Raw genomic sequence first — 26,262 nt, 5'->3', positions numbered from 1 at the left:
TGGTGAATAAGGCTGTTGAGCAGAAGAGGCCCCAGGTTTATGTGACCTAAAGCTTATGCAGTTTGGGGGTCTTTCTTTACAAAGAATATGCACTCACAAATACAAAATTGTTAGGGCGTCCCACTGCCTCTGAAGGGGCCCATGTGAGCGAGAGGCCCTGAAGGTCAAGCTTTGTTGGCTTTTTGGCAAATCCCCCTTTGCAGATGTGTCCCCTGCTCTCCTGGAGCTCTGATTCTGGTGTCACCTGATGAGAGCAAGGCCTTTCTATCAGGCAGGAATTTAGGGAAAGCTGGCTTGACCCCTAGGACCATACCTGTGAGAATGTGGCATCTTCTCCTTAGCTTCCTCCAGTATCCCTGACTGAATTGGCACATTACATTTTATTTCTTTCCCTATCACCTGTACACAAAGCTCAGTCTCCTTTGTTGATTTCCATTAAAGATTTGTTTGCACCCAGCACTTGATGAATATGACAACTTCAGAAGTTACTAGAACACCTCGTTTTGCTTTGCACAGCCTCTTGCCCCCTTCTTGCCTGTCTACCCTGTCCTGCCTCTCTTTTCCCTGCCCCTCCAACAATCACCCTTTCAGGGCAGCTGCACATCCCTCAGGCTCCTGGGACCTTTGCTTTTGTTCCAATTGGATTTCTCAATTAATTTATCTCCAAACATGGGAGTTTCCCTGAGGGAACTTCACATGCTTGCTGTAGGAGACTATTTTCTCCACCTCATTATACTGGGTTAACATCAAGATCATTCTGTCAAGGCAAGATGGGGCCAGGAAAGGGGCTCTCTGGTGCAGGCTCACCTCAATTTCCCCATCCCTAAGAATGGGAACAACACAGGTGAAGCTGTGGGATGAGAACCCTGGGGTATATGAGGTTCCTCGTGGGGTCCACGGGGTGCAGCCTCAAGAGCAACAAAGGGCTTCTCATTTCAGATGCTTCCCACGCCTTGATGTCCAAGGAATGAATGCTCTTCGGACCAGCTTCTAGACTGCCTGGAGCTGTGTAATCCTTCAATTGCCTGCTGGTTTGCAGTCATCATGCTCAGAAAAATCTGATTCATCTGCACTCCATTTTGTTGGTGTTTTGTTTCATTTTGTTTTTGCTATTGTGTTGGAATCTTCCAACTCTGCTGGGGCAGGACTTGTTCTTTGTTTAAAGCTCACCATCATCCACAGGGCTGCGTAGTATTGTTTGTGTGGCATTATATAAATAACAGCAAAAATAACCATAGAAACTCAGCTCCTAAGTAGCTCTTTTCATCATCAAAGCATTTTGAAAATATGAAATAATTAATATACAAGACAGAATGCCATAGTCAATAAGTATACTTTGAGCAAAGCTGTCACAGTGCTTTAGGGTGGGAGTCCTTGGCAAGTCAGCAGATGCTGTTGGGTGGATCTGTCCAAGTGGATACTTGACTAGTTCTGGGAGTGAGGCAGGAGCAAGCCCTGGCTGCCACTGGGCATGTTCGGTGATTCTCTCCATTGTACCCCCAGATGAGACCCCTACGGCCATCTTCCCTGGCTGCCAGAGTATTTTTTTTTCATCTCCTGTAGCAAAAGTTTAGAGGTTCCAAATAGGGCCCCAAAGTCCGAACTGAATCTGGTTGCCTCCAGGTTGCCCTCAAACCATACAAATCCCCAGCCTGAAATTCGCCCAAGGTTACAGTTCAACCTGACCAGGCCCCAGGAAGGCTGAGCCCAGGGCAGACCTGATTCTTTTCACCTTGATTTACCCAACATCTACTCCCATTATCTTTCTGACATGCAATCTGGATCAAGCTCAAATATCTTCCGGTTGCCTGGAATGACTGCTACCAAAAGACATGTGCATGGCTTCAGAGGTGACATGTGAGGGTTATGTGACCCTCTGACCCACTGTGAACATCTCTACAACCCGGGAGGGGACACATGGCTGATGGCCAGACAGCCAGGACATGGGGGAGGGCCTCTCTGTGATGTCCAAGTCTAGTGTTCCTTCTTCCACAACCAACTTGTAATTCTTAGACTAACACCCCATCCCCATCGCATCTGGATTTAAAACATATATACATGATTTGATTATAAAACAAAAAAAACCCAAATGTTGCATTCTGAAACTCCCCCAAATTAATCATGGATGCTGATTCCCAGGAGTTTGCTGTGCTGCCATATACAAGTCAAGAAATAAAAGGAACCATCAAAATATTTAGAAACATTCAACGTCAGAATCTTAGAGATCTATTTGTAGTAACCCTCAAGAAGCAACAACCTGCATTTCAAAGTAGTAGTATCTCCGCAAAGAATCTTATCAGCTAGACACAAATCTGTACAGTTTGTGTACTGGAACTGTTTATCGAGGTTGAGCTGCACATCTGCCTCTCCAGATGTGTCTCTCACTCCTCCCCCAGGGGCATAGGCTCCACTGCCGCGAAACACGGGTCCCTGTGTGTAGACCGTCCTTCTCTCGGTGCCCAACTCAGAGGCCACATCCTTTTTTTTTTTTAATTTTAAATATTTTATTTATTTATTTGAGAGAGAGCGAGAGCAAGAGAACAAACACAAGGGAGGAGAGGGAGAAGTAGACTCCCCGCTGGCTCTCCATCCCAGGACCCTGGCATCAGGGCCTGAGCTGAAGGCAGATGCTTCATGGGCTGAGCCACCGGGTGCCCCAAGGGTCCACATCTTTGAGAAAGGCTTCCCTGCTCCCTGCAGTCGGGGTCATGGCTCCCACCTCTGGCCCCCAGATTCTGCTCCCCCTTCCCGGCACCGGCCACACCCCTTGAGTGGGGTGACTTGCAACCCACTCCAGTGGTTCTTGCTGGACTGGGAGCCTCCTGAGGGTCCAGTCTCCTTGATGGTCGCCCCGACTCCTGTGCCTCACCCAGGGGCTCCGGAAAGAAGGGTCCCCGTGGGCGCTGCGGGCCACGTGGCCCCCACCCACCTTCGCCTCCCCTCGCCCTCACCCACCCAGCTGGTCGCTCAGATGCTTAGGGCCGTTCTGTCTCACAGGTCCAGAGGGTGAGCTGCCGTTTCCTTGACAACCCTTCACACGTGGGTATTTGAGGTCATGCCTGCACAAAGGACGCAGCGAGCCTGCACGCGGCACTAACATGTATGTTTTCTGCGTCTGTAACGTTGCATAGTTTTGTTGCCATAACATCCAAAAGTGTAATTTGCGGGTGCTCCAGCTCCAGCAACTTCGCTGTCTTCTGACCTCCAAAGGCAGTTTTAGAGGGTCTATTTATAACAGTTTCTCCTGTCTATCTAGAAAACTGAAGCTTGGTCCTTTCTTTTTTTTTGAGATTTTTTTTTTTTTTAGGATTCAGAAAAGTGAAAATAGGATGATCCCTCCCTGCCTTAGTAAAGTGACTAAATGAAATAGAATCCTTCTAAATGATGTGCCCGGGTTTCGTGGTGAGTGCCTGTTTCTACGAGGAGCTGTGATGAAGGGTGTGGGGAGGCTCTGCTGTTGCTGAAAACCTCAAACTTTCCCCGTAACCTCCTATCAACCCTGTGCGCCTTGGATCTGTAGCTTCCCACCTGCCAATGGCACGTTCTCATCCTGTTTCGTCTTTGCCAATTTATTAAAAAGTGACACCTGTTAGCTTTTAAAAGTGTGTCTATGTAAAACAAATACTTTTTTAAACCATGGTTACAGTGATAAGCTCTGAAAATGACTTTTTTGAGCCGGTGCATGATGGTTTCACTTCTCCCTGACTGTGGGTTATGGGTTAGCAATGCCTGCCTCTTGGTTTTCTTCAAAAGAGAATTCGTGGCTGTATTTATAAATTTAAATGGTGGTTCTCAAAAGGACATAAATTATGCAAATCTCCTAAAAGTCTTCTGATCTGAAAATCAACTTGGGTTCTTACCTGCTCCTCCCCTGCTGTCTCTCCGTGGTCCTACTCCAGCAGCCCCAGCCCCCCTTCTCTCTGTGAACCTGTCAGTCTCCTTCCTGCCCGAGGGGCTCTTTCTCCCCTGGGCTCGCAGAACAGGGCGTGACATAGAGGAGACACACAGGAGCTATTTGCTAAGTGATGAGTAGACTTCACAGGCTCTAGAGAAGCCCTCGGGGCTGCGGAAGGGGGCGGGTAGGAGAGCAAGCATGCTTAGTTGTCCAAGATCTGTGTTCAAGTCCTGACCCCAGCTCTTTCTAGTAAAGTTCTGGGCCACATCGCTCAACATCAAGGAGCATCAGCCTTCCCCATTTGGAAAGGGGATACCAGTACCAGGTCTGAGGTGTAGCGTGATGGGACCAATAGGCAATGGATGTGTGGACTTTGCAGAATCAGCAAAATGCCAGGCAAAGGGGAGGCATAGTTTATTCTCATATAACTGAGTTCTAAACCATAGTAAGATCCCTGGGAGGAAATGATGAACAATTGCCTAGCAGGCTATATGTCATTGCAGATTTTTGTAAAAAGTAGCTTTTGGGATCAGGAACAGAAAGAAAGTGCCATTCCTTAATCTTTGCTATGTGGCAAAGTTGGGCTGGCTGAGGACAACAAGTGTTTGTTGTGTGGTATGGGGGTGGTCTGGGCACTTGTATCCATAGGAGGGGCAGGGGCACCCAGCATCTCCATGTGGCCTGGCCAGCATGGGGCAAGTTAGCTCCATCCAGCCTCTACTGAGTGTCACTTACTTTGTGCCAGGCACTGTGCTGGGGACAGAGAGGTAAGCCTGGCCCTCAGTCTGTCTGGGCCTCACTGGGGGAGATCTGCAGAAGCAGGGTTGGCATGCAGCCAGCACACCTGTATCTGGCAAATCGGCCAGTGTCTGTCCCAGTTGTCCATGTGGTGCCATATGGATGGTTAAAGACATTGGGTATCACCCCACATGTAGGTAATGCCACATTCTAATAGTGTTAGGTACTCAGTGGAATGGGGGGCATGCTAGGCCCAGGGGTCAGCAGGTGTAGACTGGGGAGGGTGGGGGGGCCTCCTGAGTTCAGCACAGTGAAGGGTTGAGAATAAACACTACTGACTGTCATCCAAGAAGGAGGGGAAGCGCCATAATAAGAATGTACATAAAGTACTATCCCTTCATCCATCTACCCATTTGTCCATCTGTTTGTCCAGCAAACACGGATTGAGTGTCTACTATGTGCCAGACGGCATGTCCCATGTTGATACCAAAAAAAAACAAGACTCTGTCCTCATCCTCAACACCTTGCAGCTCAGTGGATGGAGACTGTCACTCACTCAGTTTTTGTGAAAATGCTATCGGAGCTCAAAGTCAGGGGACACGTGTGTTTGTTGGTGGGTGTGTTATGTGGGGGCCAGGGAAGGATCTGGGGGCATTGATGTCTTTGAGAAGAAGCTGGAAAGCCGAGGATGGGCAGGAGTCAGGTTGGTGGAAGATGAGGACAGAGGAAAGGAAGACAGTCCAGAGGAACACATGCGTGAGCAAAGGCAGGAAGATGGGAACTTAAGGGCAAGTAGGGAGAGCAGGGTACCAGGGTCCCTACACAGGAGGGTGGGGCACCATGGCTAACTTTCAAGTGGGGCATCCCATGTACTAAGCCCTTTGTATCCATTACCACACTTAACCCTTGCTCTAGCCTAGGAGGGGGAGCCACTCATCCCTCTCTCCCCCACTTTACAGTGAGAATACTGAGGCACCTGCTCAAGGTCAAACAGCTGGTAAGATCCCAGGGACTCTGATACTTAAATCCGGGAACTATGGACCAAATTGTGCTCCCCCTCGCCAAATTCATAGGGTGAAGACTTAGCCCTCAACCTGATGGTATTTGGCGATAGGGCTTTTGAGAGGTTGTTCGGGTTAAGTGAGGTCGTGAGGGTGGGACCCTGATGATGGAATTCGTGCCCTTATAAGAAGAGCAAGAAAGAGAGATTGCTCTCTCTTTACTGTGTGAAGACACAGTGAGAAGGCAAGCCAGCAAGAGGCAAGCCAGGAACCGAATTGGGGAGGCGGGGGAGTGGGGGACACCTCGATCTTGAGCTTCTTAGCCTCCAAAACCATCAGAAATATGTATTGTCGAAGCGCCGCTGTCTGGTATTTTGTGATAGCAGCCTGAGCTAATACACTCGATTTGTCTGGGCCTCTGACCCCTCTCGGCCAATCTGGGTCCTCCCCAACACCCAGGTGAGCACCCACCACAGGTGTTCCCAGGCTCCCTTACTGATGACCACCGAGCAAAGTTCCATTGATCCTCTTCCTTGGGATGCGCTTGGCCTTGGGGTTCCCCCGAGCTCTTGGACTACCCCCAAAGTGGAGCCTTTCTTCTGGGGCAGAGCTAGGAGGCCAACCCCGGGCTGCCACGTCCGACTCCTCCCCCCGGGCTGGTTCCCCTGCGGGGCACACACCACTCTTTAAAAGAAGGCTTTCTCCTTGTTGTTTTCTTGCCAAGGTTATCTGCTCAAGTATGTACCGAGTAAATGAGGTTGTTTGGCTTATGGATACAAATAGATACTGCTTTTTTGACTTGCAAAATGAATTCCACCGTGACTGGCTCAAACTTAAGTATGCTAATGCTCAATGAACCAGTTGTCTATTTATTTCTGTTTGTGCCTGCAGACCCATTAGCAACTTTTTCTTGTTTTCTTTTAGAATATTAAACGGTACCAACATATTCTAAAAATTAGTTGATTAGCTTGTTAGGGCATATTTTAACTGCTAGCTCCGCCGAACCAAAGGAGAAAATGAAGGTAATTTTGTTTGCAAGGAATGTATGATTCGGAGCTGAGTGTTGAAAGATGTGCCACGTCAATGTAATGAGGGAGTGTAATATCTTAGTTTGCATCAATATGGAAATAACCGCACGCTTTGACAGACCTGATGCTGAAGGCATCACCCGCCTGCTCATTATGCATTCTGGCTCTGATTATGAAAAATAGTGTGTTTTCTTTTAAAGAGGAATCCACATTATCAATCAAACCACACCAATTATTTCCGAACGGGATCACAGTGAACTAGACGTGGGGGCTTTTCAGCTAGAACAGCGCCTGATAGGCAGGCAGATCTTAAAGGGTGTGATATTTTTATTTCGTGACAGTTGTTAGTATTAATTAGGAACACTAACGAAGTATTTTGTGCGGTGGCACCCAGACAACCTGCTTTCCCTGCTATCATCTGGATCTTTATTATTTTGTTTTAATGAGCCCTGTCTTAAATAATATCAATGCGCTTCTAATGATACCTCTCATCCAGCCTGCTATTCCAACGCTTTTCTAACGGGGTTGTCATAGCAGGGAAATAAAGAAAGGAAGTGTGTGTGGGGGGGAGACAACAGGAAAATCCTAGCCCGTGACAAGTGAAACCAAAACAGAGGTATGAAAACAAAATGATGCTCATTGCAACGGGAAGCCTTTCCTTGAGTGTGTGCGTGTGCCCGCGAGAGCTCTCCATTGGATGACATGTGGGTTTACTCCCTTACTGTTTTTATTTTGTTCCAGCCTTTCAGAGAGGTTAGAAGCGAAGTCCAGGGGTCAGCCCAATGCTTACGGGCCGTCCCTAAGATGTACTACCCTTCGCATTGTTCCCCACCAGACCGCCAGCTGCTTGATGAGGGGGCAGGCCTGGCTCACGGGCATTCCCGCAGGTACCCCTGGGACCTCATGGGAAGGTGTGCTTGCTGAACGCATGACGGAAGGAAAGGCACTTGCTCCTTTGAGTTTAAAACCTGCATCTATTAAAAAAATAAAAAAATAAAAATAAAAAATAAATAAAACCTGCATCTAGATGCACTTGGAGAGCACATAGAAGCATACATTGTCCTTGAACAAAACACGATAAAAAACTAATAAGAGGCATGGTGGACACTGAGGAAGCGTGTGGGAATCAGATAGACCCGGCCACACTCTCGATGTGACCCTGGGCACGTTGCATCACGTTTTTCAATCGGCAGTTTTCTGCAGAACAAGCGGGGGTGTGGATCAGCCATAATACGGGGAAGGTGTGGGTGCGGGATGGCATTCCATCCCTGGTGGGTAATGGCTCAGTAAATACTTGCTGAATGAACGAATCGGGGAGAGATCGACGCACCTCTTGCTGATCTTCTCCTTGGCTTCCCCAGGACGGGGGCACATTGCAGTGGCTGGGATGGTTGTGTCGTTCTAGCAGTAGAACTGCTGGGTGGTCTGGGATGTGGGTGTGGATTTGCACGGACCTGTGTGTGCATTCCGTCGACGCTCCGAAATGGGTACCAGGGAAAGCCCAGAGTCCTCATCTTCACCGTGAGATGCATGCACTTACCAACTGCAGCCCAAGGCCTCTCCATCTGTGGGCGTTGAACCCTGTCCAGGGCTCCCACAGGTGCTGCTCTTCAACCTCATCACTCACCCTCCCACTCCCACTGCACTGCACCCAGGACTTTTGTGGTTGAGGGAGCTCTGACCTGGGAATCTGACCTGGGTGATACCCCCTCAAACACAGATCCCTGAGTGGATCATGTGAGGGGAGTCCCTGTTCCCAGAGCAGTTCCCACTGCTGCTTGTGGCCAGGACACAGGCCAGGGCAGATCAGAAGCACTAGGAGGTGAAGCCAGCAGGTCTGGGATCCCACCCAGCCTGGGGAGAGAAGTAGAGATTTGTTTGCGGAAAGCTGGGGTGGGGAGCTTGAGCCTTGATGTCTTCGCACAATGTATTCTGTGGGTCCCAGAGTCCTAGGCCAATTGTCTGTGCTTATCCACATTTCACAGGTGCATTTGTTCAAAATATGGGGTTCCTACACTCTGCATAGAATGTACAGGGTAAGACTTAGTTTCTGCTCTCTCTCTGGAACTTGCAGTCCGGTGGGTGGAATGAGACACTCTCTGTAATCCAAGTTGGAAATGATAACTGAATTAGAGAGGCCTGTTCCAGGGCTGCCTGGGTTCTGAGCATGGAGAGGTTATAGGTAGCTAGAGGAAATAAAGAGGGCTTCTTGGAAGAGGTGGCATTGTATTTATTCAACAGTAAGCATTTCCTGAGCATGTCTCTTAAGTTTCCCTACTTGCCATAAGGCCTGGGCTAGAAGGTCCCTGCTCCTACAGAGCTTACATAATAGCGGAGGTGAGGCGCAGAGGCAGGCAATGAGCAAGCTGATGAGTAAGTGGAAAGGACACTTTGTACAGAGTGATGAGTTCAGATAATGAGGATGCCCCAGGCCTTGATGAGTGAGTAGAACCTTGGAGAAAAGGATGGCGGGGCGCTCCAGACCGAGTGTCATGAAGGAACAGCACTGGAGGATGATGGGGCATGAAAGAGAGAGAGAAGATAGGAAATGGGAAGTGGGGCTGGTGTGAGCTTGAATGCCAGACTCAGGACTGTACATCTTATCCAGTGGGCTGTGGAGAGCCAAGGCAGGTTGTTGAGCAGAGGAGTCATGGTGAGGGCAAGCCGTGCTTTAGGGAGCACAGCAGAGTGCCAGTGAGTGGATGGAAAAGTTGAGGTGAGGCTGGAAGGGAAAGATGCCGCAGGGAGCGTGCTGAGATACCCAGGGATGAAGACATGAAGGGGATGAGAAGAACGACCACTGGGAATGGCATGGGGTCATGTGAAAGGAAGGGCATGGTGGCTTCCACATGGGTAAGGCCTGGACGAATGAGGCAGTGGGGGTGGGGCTGACAAAAGGGTCCAGGGAAGGTGGCTAAGGATGGGTCACTTCAGCAGCAGGATCTGTCCACCCTTTCACGGCATCTTTCCTATTCTGATCCTACCAAGGCTCGGTGACCCTCAAAGGGACAGACTATGAATGGATGGCAAGCATTTCTCAATGGACTTATATTTCCGGGTACAATTTCCCAGGACCCTTGCCTCCTCTGGGGCCACATCTACACTGTGCTTGAAATAATAGCTTTTAGATAGGGTTGTCAGATTCAGCAGATAAAAGAACGGGATGTTCAGTTACATTTGATTTTCAGGGAAAAAAACGGATAATTCTGTAGTATAAGTATATCCCACACAATATTTGGTATATATTTAGACTAAAAACTGTTTGTTGTTTGTATAAAATTCAAATGTACTTGATGTTCTATTATTTTACATGGCAACCCTAATCTTTGGCAACAATTGATATGAAGAAGCTGTTAGCCATGACCTTAGAAATAATGTTTCTGTGTGTATGTGTGAGTGTGTGAATGACAGAGAGAAAGAGAGAGAAGTAGGTCATGTCTTAGTTTTTGGGATGGAAGCAACAATTAAATGAGTTAAATGAGTTGAACTTGAAGCTGTCTTGACAGAAAGGACACTGAGCTGCTCTCTCCATGGCCAGCCTGGCTGGGGAAATCCTGCTCATGGACGGTGTGTAGGTTTAGAGGCTGTGGCCTTTATGGGATCCTTCACTGAAGGGACTCCTCCTCAAGAGCTGCCGGGAGCCACACATGGCAGTGGATCTGATGATGTCATGTGCACTCTTCTAACTGCGAGGACCCAGATGCTGGTGAACGCCTGGCTCCCTTGTTCCAGAGGCCTCATTTGCCCCCATTTGTGTCAATAGGAAGAGTCGGGGGGTGCCGGGGGGGTGCCTGGGGGGCTCAGTCACTGAAGCGCTTGCCTTTGGCTCAGGTCATGACCTCAGGGTCCTGAGATCGAGCCCTGCATTGGGCTCCCTGCTCAGCGAGGAGTCTGCTTCTCCCTCTCCCGCTGCTGCTGCTGCCCCTGCTTGTGTGCACGTACTCTCTCTCTCTCTCTCTCTCAAAAAAAAAATAAATCTTTAAAAAAATGAGAAGAGTCAGCAATCTTGGGGATGGCACATGATGTCTCCCATGGGCAGTTGTCTGTAATTTGTATGAGCAGGAGCAGGGTCCTGCTGGGCAGTCAGGGTCCTGGCAAAGCAGGCCCCGGGGGTGTCTACACATTTACAGGAACTGCCTGCCTTCGTCTTCCCTGAGGCGATGCAGGCAAAAGAGCTTCTGGAAGCTTTGAGTCAAACTTGTTCCAGAGTGTTGCCATCACAGAGGGGAGCATGGAGGCCAACCTCCCAGCAGGTCCCTGCAGTTCTGGGCGCTGCTGTCCGCGCAGTCACTAGCAGGGGGTAATGAGGGTGGATGTCTTCTGGACCAAGGAGCTCGGCTTCACGTTTTGGGGATGCCTGGGTGCCTCTTCCTGGGGACAGCTTTCCTTCTGCAGAGTAAAGGCCTCCTCTCATCCCTCTGTGAAGTTCCATAGGGCTTTCAATTATCCAGATTGGTCTTCACCTCCTGCCCGATCCCCTTTGGCCCATTTTGTACCAAAACCTGCTTGGATTAGGCTGTGGGGGCATGAAGGTGGGCCTGGGAGGCTCCTGGAGCCCTGCTCAGCTGGGGCATGCATTCCTAAACTGGGCGGATTTTTTTGGAAAAAAAAAAAAGAAAGAAAGAAAAGTGGATTGGCACGATCATTTCTTCCCTCAAAATTTAAAAAGGCAACCCTCGAGGGACTGACCCTGGGTAGAGTCAGCGATGGTCTTAGTCTGGGTGGTGAAGAGGGCAGGGAAGAATGTGCACTTGAGAGCCAGCCAGGCCTGGGCGTGAGCCCCCTGACTCTACCCAGAGGTCCATGACTTTGGGGCATGGATGAGAGCTCTGTGTACCTAGTGACCTCATCTTTGCAGCCCAAGAGAACTGACTGAGAGCATGTAGATAAGACAAGTGGCCCTCGGTGGGCGCCCAGGAGCCAGAGAGCCCTGCCCTGTGTCAGCTGTTTAAGTGCTTTGTTCGCATCAGCTCACTGAATTCTCAGTGACTCTGGGGCAGTGATGCTACGACCCCTTTTGCAGGTGAGGCACCTGAAGGAGAAGTTCATCCTCTTTCTCCTTGTGGATCATGACCTGGCAGGAGACACGGTCTCATAAATGGAGTGGGCTGGTGGTCAGCACCATCAAAGGGCTCCGAAAGGTGCTGGGAGAAAGGGAGGTGGAACTCACTTAGCCTAGTGGTGGTGGGAAGGCTTTTTGGATAGTGGTGGGCTTCAACTGGGGACCTTGAAAAACCAGAGCAATGCTGCTGGATGGGGAGATGGGAAGCAGGCGTCTCAGATGGAGCACAGGCAGTGGCAGAGGGCGGAGAGCGAGGATGCGTGGGAGGAAGAGGGGTCCTGCTGAGCTGCAGCTGGGTGCCGGCCCCCTGCGTGTGCCTACGTGTGTGCATCTGGGGGGCGCGGGGCTGGAGGCTCAGCCGAGCCCTTTGAGTTTTATTCTGTGGAAAGCAGTGCTATCTCCCAGGTGCAGACTCTGAACCTGAATCACCTTTTAACGCTCCCTATTATTGAATCTGTCCATCTTTTTAATAAGATGTTTTTAATGGCAGCGAAAGCCTACCCTTTCTGATCAAGATGGACCACTGGACTTGACATTTAATGGAAAACCGAGTCCAGGTCTGCAAGAGAAGGTGAGCAAGATGGGCACAGGTTCTTACAGAGATTATCCTGGAACTGGGGTGGACGGATCTGGCCTCTGTTTCAGGGACCCTGTCAGTGCCTGGCAGAGTCTATCTATAGAGGCAGCCAAATCACTGCGCACCAACACGGCTGGCAGCGGGACAAGGCTGGGGAGATCCTGGCTTCTCTGATAGCTTGCTGACACATCATTCTTGCTGGGGAGTTGAAAGGACATCTTTGGACACAGCTGTAACAGAAGGTCAAACGTGCTAAGTGCCCGGAGAGGTGGATGTAAAGGGCTGCCAAGGGGCAGTTGTGTCCCTCTGGGATCTACGGGAACAGCTTGGTGGGGCGGGTGTCCCACACCATCTGGGGTGGTCATTGTGGTTAGTGAATACAGCTTGAGCCAGATTCACTGGCCAGACCCGTGACTGTCAGCCAGCAGAGTGTGGGCAAAGATAAAACTGGGGAGAAGGGGGTGGTTGGTTAAGGTTGGAGGTCTGGAGGGCTCCTGAGGAGGAGTGCTTGTCTAGGGGATGGAACCTGTAGTTCTGATCCAGGGGAGAAAGGCTTTATCACAGACTTACCCTGGCTCAGGATTTCTCAGCAGCCCCTGAGGGCCTTGAGGAAAGGGAGGAACAAGTAGGTCAGCCAGGACGCCAGGTTGTAAGCAATAGAAGCTAACTCTGGACTTAAGCAAAAGAAGTATCCAGAATCAATGGGAAGACTGGAGACCTGGCTCAGAAATAGCCAAGGAAGTTTTTAGGGTGGTGGGAGGATGGGAGTGGAACTGTGGGAATCACTCCATGGCAGGAATGCTGGGAACCTCTCCATTCCTGGCCAACTGGTCTACCTACTCAAGATCTACACTCAGCCTCAGCCTCAGAGCCTAGCATGAGCCACCTGTCTTCCTCTTGGCTCAAGGGAAGGCAGGGTCTTCTACAGTCCCGCAAGTAGAATAAGTTCCCACCAGGGGACTGGAATGCCATTAGGAGAAGGAATGGGGTGGGTGGCCCGGAGCTACACCAGAGCTTGCTAGAGAGGCACACTTGCCTGGAGAGTCTGTGGTTCACACCTGGTTGTCTAAAGTGTTGTCAGCAGGGGCAGATTGTCCTTCGCCCTTCAACGTGACCCTCGCAGTATCCACGTGCTTCCTACTGGCTGGTGGCATGGGGCTCTAGGCAAGGCTGTTCATGTGCCCCTACGCTACAGAACGCTCACGTCCTGGCCACAGCAGATCCGTATCAGTGGGGCAGATCTGTTCTCAAGTCTTTGCAGGAGCAGAGGCAGCGCAAAGTTTCAGCAGCTTTTAACAAGACTTTCCCAGCATAAGCCATTATTCTATCAGGAATCCATGTGCTTCATGAAAACTGCAATAAAAGCTGGGAAAATATGACAAGTTATGGTAGACTGAGCCATGCCAAAATGACAAGCCATGTGACAAGATGGTATTTTGGGGTTGGGGATAGAGTTAGAAATAATTACAGTATAACTGAGCACAGCTTTCCCACCCCCCTTGCTGTGCTGCTGGGGTCTTGTGTGTATAGATTGAAGAGAAGGGGGAATCATTTGACTGTAATTTCAAGCCTTGTTCCTCTAATGGTTCCTTGTGGAACGATGTTAAATAATGATAATTATTACAGAGCCCTATGCTTTGAGCTACTCTTGTCAACTGCAGCTGGGGCCTGTGGGATTTGCCATTTCTCTCTGAGATTGGTTTGTAAGGCCAGTCTACAGATGCTTGCAGATTATTTCCTCCTAAACTTCACAATTGCAGTTTGGGTAGGTGTCCCTAGATGAACACAGATATCTTGTGTGTGGCATTGTATGTCCAGAGGTTAGGCTTTTCACAGCCATGGAAAACCAGGATGGCAGAGACCAACACACCCTCAAGGGCCAAGTAATAGTCCATGAAAATGCTGTTCATTCCTTCACGTTTTCCGATCAACTCTGTTCCATTCAAAGACTTGTGATGGCCATTTAGTGAAGCTCTGCTCAGTGCCAGGTACCCGGCCTGGGGCCGAGGATGCAGAGGTAAACAGGACTTGCTTCCCTGGCCCCCTCCCAGAGTTCATAGAAAATATCATTGGTCCTATTAATGTGCAAGGATTCTGATAAAGTCGTGCCCCCAAGGCTGAGGAACTAGAGAACGGATTCCCAAGCCAGCGTGGAGTGGACAGGAATCTAAGAGAGGACGGCGCTGGAAGGGTGAGGAGGAGTCAGGCAGAAAGCAAGTGTTGGTTCCAGGTAAAAGGGCTCCTGAGTCACCATGTCAAGGCACGTGAGTAGACTACAAGGTGAGGAGAGAGAAAGGGCTGAAATGAAGCAGGATCCTATTTTAATTTTAAAACAATTACATTTTTCTGATTATAGCAACAGTAAATGTTTAAAGAGAGCTGTGGTTAAAATTATGCTATTCCTCCTGTATTTTCTCCTTCTCTGTGTCCTCCATCCCCCCTTCTTAAATGGAGGATGGGACTATTTTTGTTCATTTATCTCCCTCTCCAGAATTGGGATGAAATTGAACATATAGTTTTATATCCTTCTAGCACTTACTGATTATGTTATGAACATTTCCCCTACCATTAAATATTCTTCATACATATTATTTTTAATGACTTTTGCTATTTCATCACATGGAAATACATCGGTTTCTAAACGGTTTCTCTCTTGTGGGACATATAGTTTGTTTTCCATTTTTGGCCTTTTTTAAAATAATAAATTTATTTTTTATTGGTGTTCAATTTGCCAACATACAGAATAACACCCAGTGCTCATCCCATCAAGTGCCCCCCCTCAGTGCCCGTCACCCAGTCACCCCCACCCCCCGCCCTCCTCTCCTTCCACCACCCCTAGTTCGTTTCCCAGAGTTAGGAGTCTTTATGTTCTGTCTCCCTTTCTGATATTTCCTACCCATTTCTTCTCCCTTCCCTTCTATTCCCTTTCACTATTATTTATATTCCCCAAATGAATGAGAACATATAATGTTTGTCCTTCTCCGATTGACTCATTTCACTCAGCATAATACCCTCCAGTTTTGGCCTTGTAAATAAATAACACTGCAAAAGATAAATACTTTTGTCCCTATTTTTCTGATGACTCCTTCAGGACAAATGCCTAGAAATCTAAAAGTAGAATGAAAGGATATGAACATTTCTAAGGTTCTTGGTAAATGTCGTTCATTACTTTCTTTAAAAAAAAGTTTAAACTAACTTCCAGGTAATGATGGCAGATGAAAGACACTAATTTTGCCTCTCCTCCCCCCCACTACAGTAAGATTTTTTTTTTTAAAAGGCATAAACTTGCAAGAACATGAGAGGAACACAGCAGCACAATCTGGGAATCTGGGAAACAGATGGACAAGTGGTAGCTGCTTTAGCAGATTTGGGAAGACTGAATCTGCAGCCGGTGGTGGAGAAAGCAGAAAGGCAATTCGATGCATATGCAGCCAGATCCTCAAAACATGCAGAAGTAGGTGGCACCAAGTGAGTCGCGGGGAAGCTGAAAGTTAATCCAAAAGCAGTCGGATCCCTACATTTCCTCCTGTACTCTGTTGGTGGGGCATGGAGTGATTACCACACTCCCCTACACCTTGCCTGCATTTGGAGATTATTCTCTAGAGAAAGTAAAACTGAGTAACTCTGCATCGGCCATTAGATCCAGTTAGGATGGGGTGTTTATCACACCTGATAGTCTAAGTGAACCTATGCGAGGTGGCTTCTAGGACCCTCCCCAGGCTCCTGGACATGGACAGCCAAGCAGGGACTTCCAGGCTGGAGAATGAAGGAATTTTCTTCAGGGAGTTTGTCCAGCACAGGAAGAAAGACTACAAAGATACTAATGTGCAGAATTTCCAGATGAACTTCCAGGGATGTTTGTGATTGACATTCCCTACCTTCACATTCAGAATTTCTTTCTTTCTTTTTTTAAAAATTTATTTATTTATTCATGAGAGAGAGAGAGAGAGAGAGAGAGAGAGAGGCAGGCAGAGACACAGACAGGGGAGAAGCAGGCTCCTCACAGGAGGCTGATGAGGGACTTGATCCCAGATCCCGGGATCACGACTGGAGCCAAAGGCAGCAGCTCAACCGCTGAGCCACCCAGGCATCCCCACACTCAGAATTTCTAAACAGATTTTTAGTTCCTCAAGTTTAAGCATGTGAAGGCAACAGGGATTACTAGGCATTTAAAGAAAGTCTCTAACATGGAAGAAAGGGGCCAAAGCAAACTACTAGAAACATTGGCCCCTACCTCACACCACACATAAACCAGTTTGAGTTGGACCATGATTCTAAATGTAAAAGGTACAATAAATACTACAGCTTCCAGAAGAAAGCGTAGGGGAACTGTCATGACTTTGAAGTAGGGAAAGATTTTTTATTTAAATTTTTTTTTATTTTTAAAGATTTTTATTCATTTATTTGAGAGAGGGAGAGAAAGCCAGTGAGAGAGAGCACAAGCAGAGGGAGAGGGAAAAGTGGACTCTCTGTTGAGCAGGGAGCCCGATGAGGGGCTCGGTCCCAGGACCCCAGGATCATGACCCAAGCCGAAGGCAGATGCTTAACCAACTGAGCCACCCAGGCACCCTGGCAATGACTTTTTAAACATGACATACAGAGGTGCCTGGGTGGCTCAGTCAGTTAAGTGTTTGACTCTTGGTTTCAGCTCACGTCATGATCTTATGGTTGTGGGATGGAGCCCTGTGTCGGGCTCTGTGCTCAAGAGGGAGTCTGCTTGAGATTCTCTCTCCCTCTCCCTCTGCCCCTCCTCCTCCCCTCAGATAAATAAATCTTAAAAAAAAATAAACAGGACACCCCCCCCCACAAAACCCACTAATTAAAAAATAAAAGATTAATTTGAATTCACTAAAATTTATAATTACTGCTCCTCAAAGGACATTTATTTATCATTGATTGATTATGTATTTTAGAGAGAGAGAGTGAATGAGCAGAGGTAGGTGCAGAGTGAGATGGAGACAAGTAGACTCTGCTGAGTGTGGAGTCCGACATGGGGCTTGATCCCAAGACCCTAAGATCATGACCTGAGCTGAAATCAAGAGTTTGATGCTTGGGCAGCCCGGGTGGCTCAGCGGTTTAGCAACGCATTCAGCCCAGGGCCTGATTCTGGAGACCCGGGATCGAGTCCCGTGTCAGGCTCCCTGCATGGAGCCTGCTTCTCCCTCTGCCTGTGTCTCTGCCTCTCTCTCTCTCTCTCTCTCTGTCTCTCATGAATAAATAAATAAAATCTTAAAAAAAAAAAAAGAGTTTGATGCTCAACCGAGTCACCCATATTGCCCCCAGGACACTATTTAGAGAATAAAAAAGTCACCGAGTGGGACTAGATATTTGCAAATATCCATCTTACACAGAGGATTTCTATCCAGATTATATAGAGAACTCCTACAAATCAATAATTAAAAGCCCAGCCAATAAAAGAAGATTGTTTGAAGATTAAAAGTCTTCTAGAAATGAAAAACCCAGAAATAGGGATCAAATGATAAAGTTGAGGGATCTCAGAAAAATAAAGAGAAAATCCATGAGATGGAAAATAAGAAAGATTAGAAAATTAGTAGACTAGCTTGGAGAGCAGGAAGAGGGAAAACAGAAAAAAAAAATAACAAGTGAACTGAGCCAATAAAAAATTTCAAAATGGAAGGATATAGGTTTCAGGTGGAAAGGGCTCACGAATTTACTGTGAATTACAATAGAGCCGCATCATGAAATTCCAAGGCATTGTGGACAAATCATGAGCTATCACAGAGAAAAGAAATGAAGTAAACCCAATACAAGAGAATAAGTCATATTTGCAGGGACGGGTGTCACATTGGCTTTGGAGTTTTTAGCTTGGAAGCAACCTAGAAACTCAAAGACAATGAGCAATGCTTTCATAATATGGAAGAAAAATGATTTTCAACCCCAAATTCTACCCAACTGACCTACCAATCAAATCTGAGAGTAGAATAAACTGATTTTCATGCTTGCAAAGTCTCAGAAAATTTACATCCCATACACACATTTCTCAGAAAGCTGCTATAGTTTGTATTTTACCAAAATAACAAAGTTAATATAAAGGAGGACTGAGAGACAAGAAACTGGACAAGTGACAAGACGAGAGGTAACGGGGCCCTCTAGGATGGCGGTGGAGGGTGAACCCTGGATATGGAGGCCCATGGATCCAAGCACTGTGGGTTGAGACGAGAGTGCAGGGTTGTCACCACAAAGACGCCCTGTGCTCTTTCACTATCCTTTTGTTTTCTGCATTAAAAAATATTTTAAAAATTGTGGCAAAATATATGTAGTATAAAATTTGCCCTTGTAACTATTTTTAGGCGTCTAGTTTGGTGGCACAATTAAGTATACATTCACAATGTGGTGCAACTAGCACTGCTATCTGTTTCCAGAATTTTTCACCACTGTAAACAGAAATTTTATTTATTTGATGGGAAGGAGGGGCAGAAAGAGAAGGAGAAGCAGACTCCCAGCTAATCATGGAGCCCGATGTGGGGCTCAATCCCAGGACACTGGGATTATGACCTGAGTTGAATTCAAACCCTTAACTGACTGGGCCACCCCAGAGTCCCTGTGAACAGAAGCTCTGTAGCCAATAAGGAGTAATTCCAAATTCTCCTCTCCCCCCCGGTCCCTGGTGACCTCCACTCTGCTGTCTATGAATTTGAGTATTCTAGGTCCTTCATGTAAGTGGATACATGCAATATTCACTTATTTTATGTCTGGCTTGTTTCATTTAGCCTACTGTCATCAAGTTTCACCACATTGTAGCATGTGTCGGACTTCATTCCATTTTACGGCTGAATAATATTCCATTTGTGTGGATATTCCATATTTTGTTGATCCCTTCATTTGTGGATTCTCATCCTCATAAATCTGACCTGCCTCTGATCCCTAGGGGTGAGTGATGAGGGGCTCAGGGGCAGAAAACAGAGAGTAGTCAGCTCTCCTAGGCTCATTCCTGCTGGTCCCGCAGTATGTGCCCACATCTATGACCTGATACCCCGAATGGCGTGAGCCCTGCTTCCATGAGGCATTTGGGGCTTTTCTCGTTTACATCCCCAAAGAGGCTCTGATTCTCAGGGAAATCAAAGCCAGACTATATGACCTATATGAGGCTTGGTCATCTTATCATCTCTTGGGACTTTCATATAATATGAGACTATTGCCCTTCTTGTACACAGTGAGCTTTATGCTACTTTTGGTACTCATTTTTCATATAAAGTGCTATTCAGACTCATTTACATCCATATAGTAATAAATACGGATATTTGAGAAAAAAGAAAGGTTAAGCAAGCCTAAATCTGGTCTAAGAAAAGTATCCATTTCAGCACACAATATACATCATCAGTGTTTACTAGTCTGATGTGACTTGTAAAGGTATTACTGTTTTATTTTTCTTTGTTTTGATTATTAGTGAGACTGGCCAATTTTTCTTGTGTTTATTAATCATTGGTATTCATCTTCTGTTCTTCAGCCCATGTATTTTTTTATTTTTCACATGAAAACAATGCTGAGTGGATAGGAACAAACTTTCTTTATTTTTTTATTTTTTTTTATTTTTAAAAATTATTTATTTATTTTTTAGGAACAAACTTTCAAAAGAACAATTCTCACTTCCCTATGTGCTCCTGCCCCACCCATTAGCACACTTCTGGAGGAGGGGAGACTGTAAAACACCAGTTATGCACTTGAACCCACTGACTGTCATCAAAAGTACAGTGCTGGGGATCCCTGGGTGGCGCAGCGGTTTGGCGCCTGCCTTTGGCCCAGGGCGCGATCCTGGAGACCTGGGATCGAATCCCACGTCAGGCTCCCGATGCATGGAGCCTGCTTCTCCCTCTGCCTATGTCTCTGCCTCTCTCTCTCTCTCTCTCTCTCTGTATGACTATCATAAATAAATAAAAATTAAAAAAAAAAAAGTACAGTGCTGGTTCTCTGGAAAGTCAAAGTTGCCAAAGAAGTTAATAAGCATAAATGAGGAATTGCTGCAAAACCAGATGGAGCGTTTTCTTCTAATGGCATCCATAGTGAGCACATGGTCTCATGAAAGCAAAGTCCCCACCGCTCTGGTGGCTGCGCTCTGTTCCAATGCCATGGGGGGAGTCCCCCGGGGGTGATTTAACCTACTGGCCTGTAGTACTAGGCTCCGAGAATTTAGCAATACTCTGCTGTAAAGTGCCCAAGGCGGCATCCCACCGGCAGAAGGGATGAAGGCCAACTTATACCCTTGTTTGATTGTTTGCCAACGAGTCAGCATCTCGAGATGCTCCTTTTTGTCCACCCCGCCAACTGAATTCTCCAATTATCATCATATGTGTTTAAAGCAAGGAGATAATAGATAAATGCACACATGCCAATGTTTGTGTCATGTTGTTAATAACTGAATGTAACTTGTGTATCCAGTGGGGAAATGGTTAAGCTTCCACCCAACCAACTTGAAGGAATATCATACACTTGTTAAAATTAGGTTTACTGGGAGTTTGCAATAAGTTAGAAACATGCTTATAGTGTGTTGGCAAATAGAAACAGGACACACGAACGCATTCCTATATTATTACAACCACATAAAAGAAATAAGCTATACACAGGAAAAAAAATCCTGGAAGAAAATGCAATGACACATCACACTGGCTACTCCTGGAGAGTGGAACCATAGGTGATAACTCCTACCCCCATTCCTCTTATGTCTTTAATTTTCCTTAATAAGAAGATAACTACTTTTATGATGGAGATCATTTATTAGAAATAAGAAATGGGCGGTTGCTCATTATCCTGCCTTCAGAAGTGCTGGCACTTTCTCCCAAGGGTTGCCTCAACCGCCCAGCCCAGCTCTGCCTTCCCACACCCGTCGTGCAGACATATCCGAGAGCAGATGTTGGTTCCTTTGCTTTGCTTCGGTTCCCTGCTCAGACACCAATCAATCTGCACCACGTTATTGCTCTTAATGAGGAACCACACCCTTTGTGGTGGCATTCGAAACACTAGGAGTGTTTTTAGAAATGAAAATTACTCTCAAGAAGTGCAGCAAGCCAACCAACCAGGGGTTCTTGCACTCTGTAAAAAAAAAAAAAAAAAAAAAAGAGGCAGATCTTACATTGCGACTTGCTTCTGGGCTTAAAAACCAGACCAGGTTAGTGTGTCAGATGCACGGATTCTCTCACTCTGCTGGTAGGAGTGTGAATTAGCACCATCTTTCTAGAGGACAATCTGGTGACGTTCGAGAAAAGCCTTATGATTTTGTATATCCTTTGATGGCACGATTCTGCAATTTGGGATTTCTTCTAAGGAAATAATCCTGAATGTTTGTAAAAATAGAGTTGTAAGCGTGTCCATCACAGTAGAGCTTATAATAAGGAATAATTGAAAACAACAAAAGGAGGCTGGCTCAATAAGAATTATGGTACATTTATGTAATGGTGTATTATGTCTTTGAAGAACATTGAATGACATGGAAATTATTCAAAATACATTGTTATATAAAGTAACCCAATGATAGAGTGGTATATAATTTTGCACTGAAATACCCACATGCTAATTAAAATAATGGAAAAATGGGGGTGCCTGGGTGGCTTAGCTTAGGTCTTGTTCTCATGGTCATGAGTTCAAACCCTGTGTTGGGATCCCTGCTGGGCATGGAGGCTATTTAAAAAATAATGGAAAGATATACACAAAATTAGTAACTATAACTCTTTCTGGATGGTAGAATTAGGGGTGAGTTATTTACATTTTCACTGACGGGATTCCTTCATTCATCCAACAAATGCATCTCACCCATCCTGCTCCCTGGAACAGTGTATAGTCAGTGAGGCGTGTCCTGGGTGAGGCATGTCCTAAGTGAGTCTGTTGTGCTACCTGTGAGCTGCTCAGAGCAGGGGCCCTAGGCACACTGAGAATCCTCCAGAGCCCCAAAGTGAATGAGCTAGACCTCAGGGAAAAAGTGACACAATAGACTGGCCAGTGCCAGGGGAACTTTTAGGTGGATCACTGCTTACTCTAAAGGGATTAGAGAGAAGAAGCCCTTGCTCTGGCCTTCCTAAAAATAGTGTACTTTGAAAACTTTTAAGTCACATTTTTTTCAGTCCTGTCCCTCCACCTATCTAACCATCTATTCATCCACTTATCCACCCCTCCATCTATCTATCCACCCATCCAACTGCTTATTCATACACTTATCTACCTATCCACTCATCTATCCACCCACACATCCATCAACCCATGCATCTATTCATTCATCCAAATTTATTTGCTCAAGTACCTATGCACCTTGCCATCCAGTCACTCACATGAACACTTACCCACCCATCCAGCCATTCACCACCCACCTAGCCATCTATTCACCCACCATGTGCTCATCCATCCTCCATCTATCCATCCATCCTTTTGTTTCTTCATTCCACAATGACTGGGTATTTACAACTTGTCAGCCCCTGTGCTTGGGTAGTGCCAAGATAAAGGATGCAGCCTACCCTCAGGGAGCTCACAGTCTAGGTTTTCTCCATCACTCATACAAATAAGGACCGTTGGCAGCTTTTGGTGTGGCCTGGTAACCACGTGGTAACCCAGGGCCCTCCATCCATGTTTTTCTGGGGTATGGGGAGGGCCCCAGCTGAGAGTCTGTGGGAGCATGGGAAAGAAACTTCCTGGGAGGTGAAAGCATTTGGGAGGGTCCTCTGACACTTAGAGAGTGGAAGGGTTTGTGCTGGAACCTGGACCCTTCCCTCAGACTTCCGGGGGTTGGGGAGGGCAGGCCTTCAAGGTGGAGGCAGATGTGGGTATGCCTGGGGAAGCCACTGAAAGCCCTTGTGCCCGAGCAGAGAAGCAGAGGAGCTACTATCCTCTTGGGCCATGATCCGTACCTGGAGGCCAACATGGTCTAGAGACCAGATGATTATTCTAGGAATGTTCTGGATAATGCTAGGCTGCTAGTGCCCTTGGTGACACCAGGAACGTGGTGGAACTCCCAAAACAACTGAAATTGAATCATCTGCCAACTTGATCCACGGGGCTCTGACAAAATTAAATTTTGCTCAGAAAAATAAGACATTTCTTGAGTTTTTGTTCTATGGATTAAACTTCTAGCGCCTGCACTTGTTTTTCAGATATTTTTCTTGATCTCAAGCAATGATTCAAATAGAGACCTACATCAAAAACGTGTGGATGTTGAACATTTTAGTAGACCTGCAAGATTCCTTTCTCAGAGGTGGCAGTTCATACTTGCACCAGCTTCCCTAGGCCCTTGTCTGCACTGGATCTTACCAACATTTCTAAGTTTTGACTCTGCGATGGGTTAAAACTCATTATTTTAATGCATCTTTCTCTGAACACTGATGAGGTTGAGCATCTTTTCATGTTTATTGCTCATTTGCACCTTTTCTTTTGTGACTTGCTTATTATAATTGCAAGTATTTGCCTACAGACTATCTCCATTTCTTGTATGTCTCTGGGAAGTCTTTCTCAGTCCTGACATTTGGAACTAGATGTCTGGTCCCTTGGTACCACCAGTTAGCTGAGGCCTCTATCAGAACATTTATTTTGCTTGGTTTTGTATGTGGGAAATTCATGAGTTTGTTCATTTCTCTTCCTGCTTCCTTCCTCAAAAGATTGTGGGCTGCATCATGTGCGGTGTTTATCTGTGTCCTCCACAAGACTGAACTTAATGGCAGGGATTGTGACCTAGTTAACTTACGTTTATTCCTTCTAATATTTAACCAGCTTTGGAGGTCTCAAAGAATTTCCCCATATATTATTTATTAACCATAAAGGTTGTTTAGAAGTACCTTTGATGGTAGAGAAATTTGGCAGACAGTGCCTTAACCAAGTGAGCAGAGCCAACAGCATCAATAGGGGGATGAACATGTGTAATTAGGACCGTTGTCACTCATATGGCAGCTTTGCTCAATATGCATGGCCTGAATCTAACCACACATCCAACAACTTTCAATCAGAGAACATGCTACAGAACAACTGGCCTGTTCTCTTCAAAGCTGTCAGTGTCACAGAAGGCAGATAGGCTGCAGATGTGATCCAGGTTAATGGGAACCAGAGCCCATTAGTTAATGCAACATGTGCCTGTTGGTTGGATCTTAAGTTAGAAACACATTGCTCTAAAAGTCATGCTTGGGATGACTGGGAATTTGGATTCTATGATGGCAGTATTGTGTCAAGGTAAACTTTCCTGAATTTAATAATTATACTGTGGTTACATAAGAGGATGTCTTTGTTCTTGTGAAATCTATGCAGAAGTATTTAAGGGTGACAGGTCATGGTTCTGCAACTTACTCTCAATTAGTTCAGCAAAAAAAAATTCCACAATGCATGAGATGGGGAGAGAGAAAGAACAGGGGGGCACAGGCGCATGCACGCAAATGCGGCTAAGTAGATGAATACAGGTGTGCTGGTAAAGGGTGAACGAGTGCTTATCACTGCACTCTTGTGACTGTTTTTAAAAGAATAGGTTTGGCATTTCCAAAATAAAATGTTATTTCTTACGTTGGGCAAAATGACCAACACCCTCTCAGGCTGTATTGAAATCAGGCGTCTTTTCCGGAGTGGCCCCAGGCTTGGGAGACAGGATTTAGCACATGCCAGGGTGTATTGTCTGTGACACTAATGGAGGTTCCCAATAACTTCCCTGCATCAACTTTCATGAGCTTCATAGGGAAAGGGGGTTTAGAATGTTTTCTGCTTCTTCTTTAATATCATCTCACTCACTATCAACCCAGCATTGATTTATCTAAAACCAAACTCAACCATGGGGCTGCTCTTTAAAGAGAAGTAGACATTTGGCCATTTTCCAGGAGATCTGATGAGCTCAGGGGGCCATTCCAGAAGATACTGTCCCAACACTTAGATTTGTGTCACGTACTGGTTCTGTTTTCAGTTACAGATGTAACTCACAGATGCAAACCACAGATGCAACACACAGTAACTCAGCGTTACTCATAGATGTCTACGCTGATCAAATTAACGGAATAATTCCTCTCTTCTTCACCCCAAGTTTTGTGGATGTGCTCCACAGAAAGCTTTTTGCTCGCCAGACGTGAAATTAAGATTAATGGAAGAAGTGTGATTTACAGCAGCACCATAGCAGTGGGCGGCCGACAGCTGACAGGTGACAGATGAAGCAGCAGAAAACCCAGAATCCACGTGCATCTGACCTCTGCATAAATTGGATACTCGCTGGGAACACGACACATTCACTCCAACATTTTCTTGGGTTAGTAGTGCTGTTTTTAAAATTGAGACACTGTGTCTGCATCCTAAGCACTTTAGAGGAAACTGCCCTGAAGAGCAGAACTGAATTTAGGGCTGCTTCTCCTGGCAGCCAGGGTGGCTGGGGATACTGGCTGGAGGGAGGAACAGAACGGAGGGGCACAGCTCAGTGGGGCTGGGGCTGCTGACCTCCCGGCGAGAAGGAACCCCTTGGGAGGCTGAGCTGGCACAAGGCCAGCAGGGACCTGGGGGTGATGGGGAGGACAGAGGGACGTGGTACGGAAGGAGGGGGACAACTGGCCAGCCGGGTACGCCCGGGTACGCAGGCCGTGCTGCCTCGTGGTACCCACGAGCTGGGCTCAGCTCTCTGGCTGTTCGAGTTCCCTGGGGCTGATGAAGAAAACATGGGGACTTTTGAGAAGAAAAGCCAAAGAGGAGTCCAGGGGAAAGGCTGGTGAGCAAGGAGCTGGGTCAGTGGTCCCAGGCATGGGATTACTTATTCTGAATCAGAGGTGACTATAGGATTTGGTCCGAGAAACTGATGCTGTGAGCCTCGCCTGTTTAGATATGGGAGAAGAAAGGTGAACTTTTGGGGGGCAGAGACGGGGGCACTCGATTAGTGGTTCCGGACGTGGATTTTCACAGGTTCCTGTGATGAGGAACACGGAATGTTAGGCACTGGCCTTGGGTTGACAACTTGTTATTTATTCGAGTCAGGAAGACATTTGCAAATGGCATGCTCCCCTTCTCCACTC

This window comes from Canis lupus, chromosome 29, assembly GCF_048164855.1.
Source record: "Canis lupus baileyi chromosome 29, mCanLup2.hap1, whole genome shotgun sequence".
In the NCBI taxonomy this organism is placed as follows: domain Eukaryota; kingdom Metazoa; phylum Chordata; class Mammalia; order Carnivora; family Canidae; genus Canis; species Canis lupus.
This window is presented reverse-complemented; position numbering follows the sequence as displayed.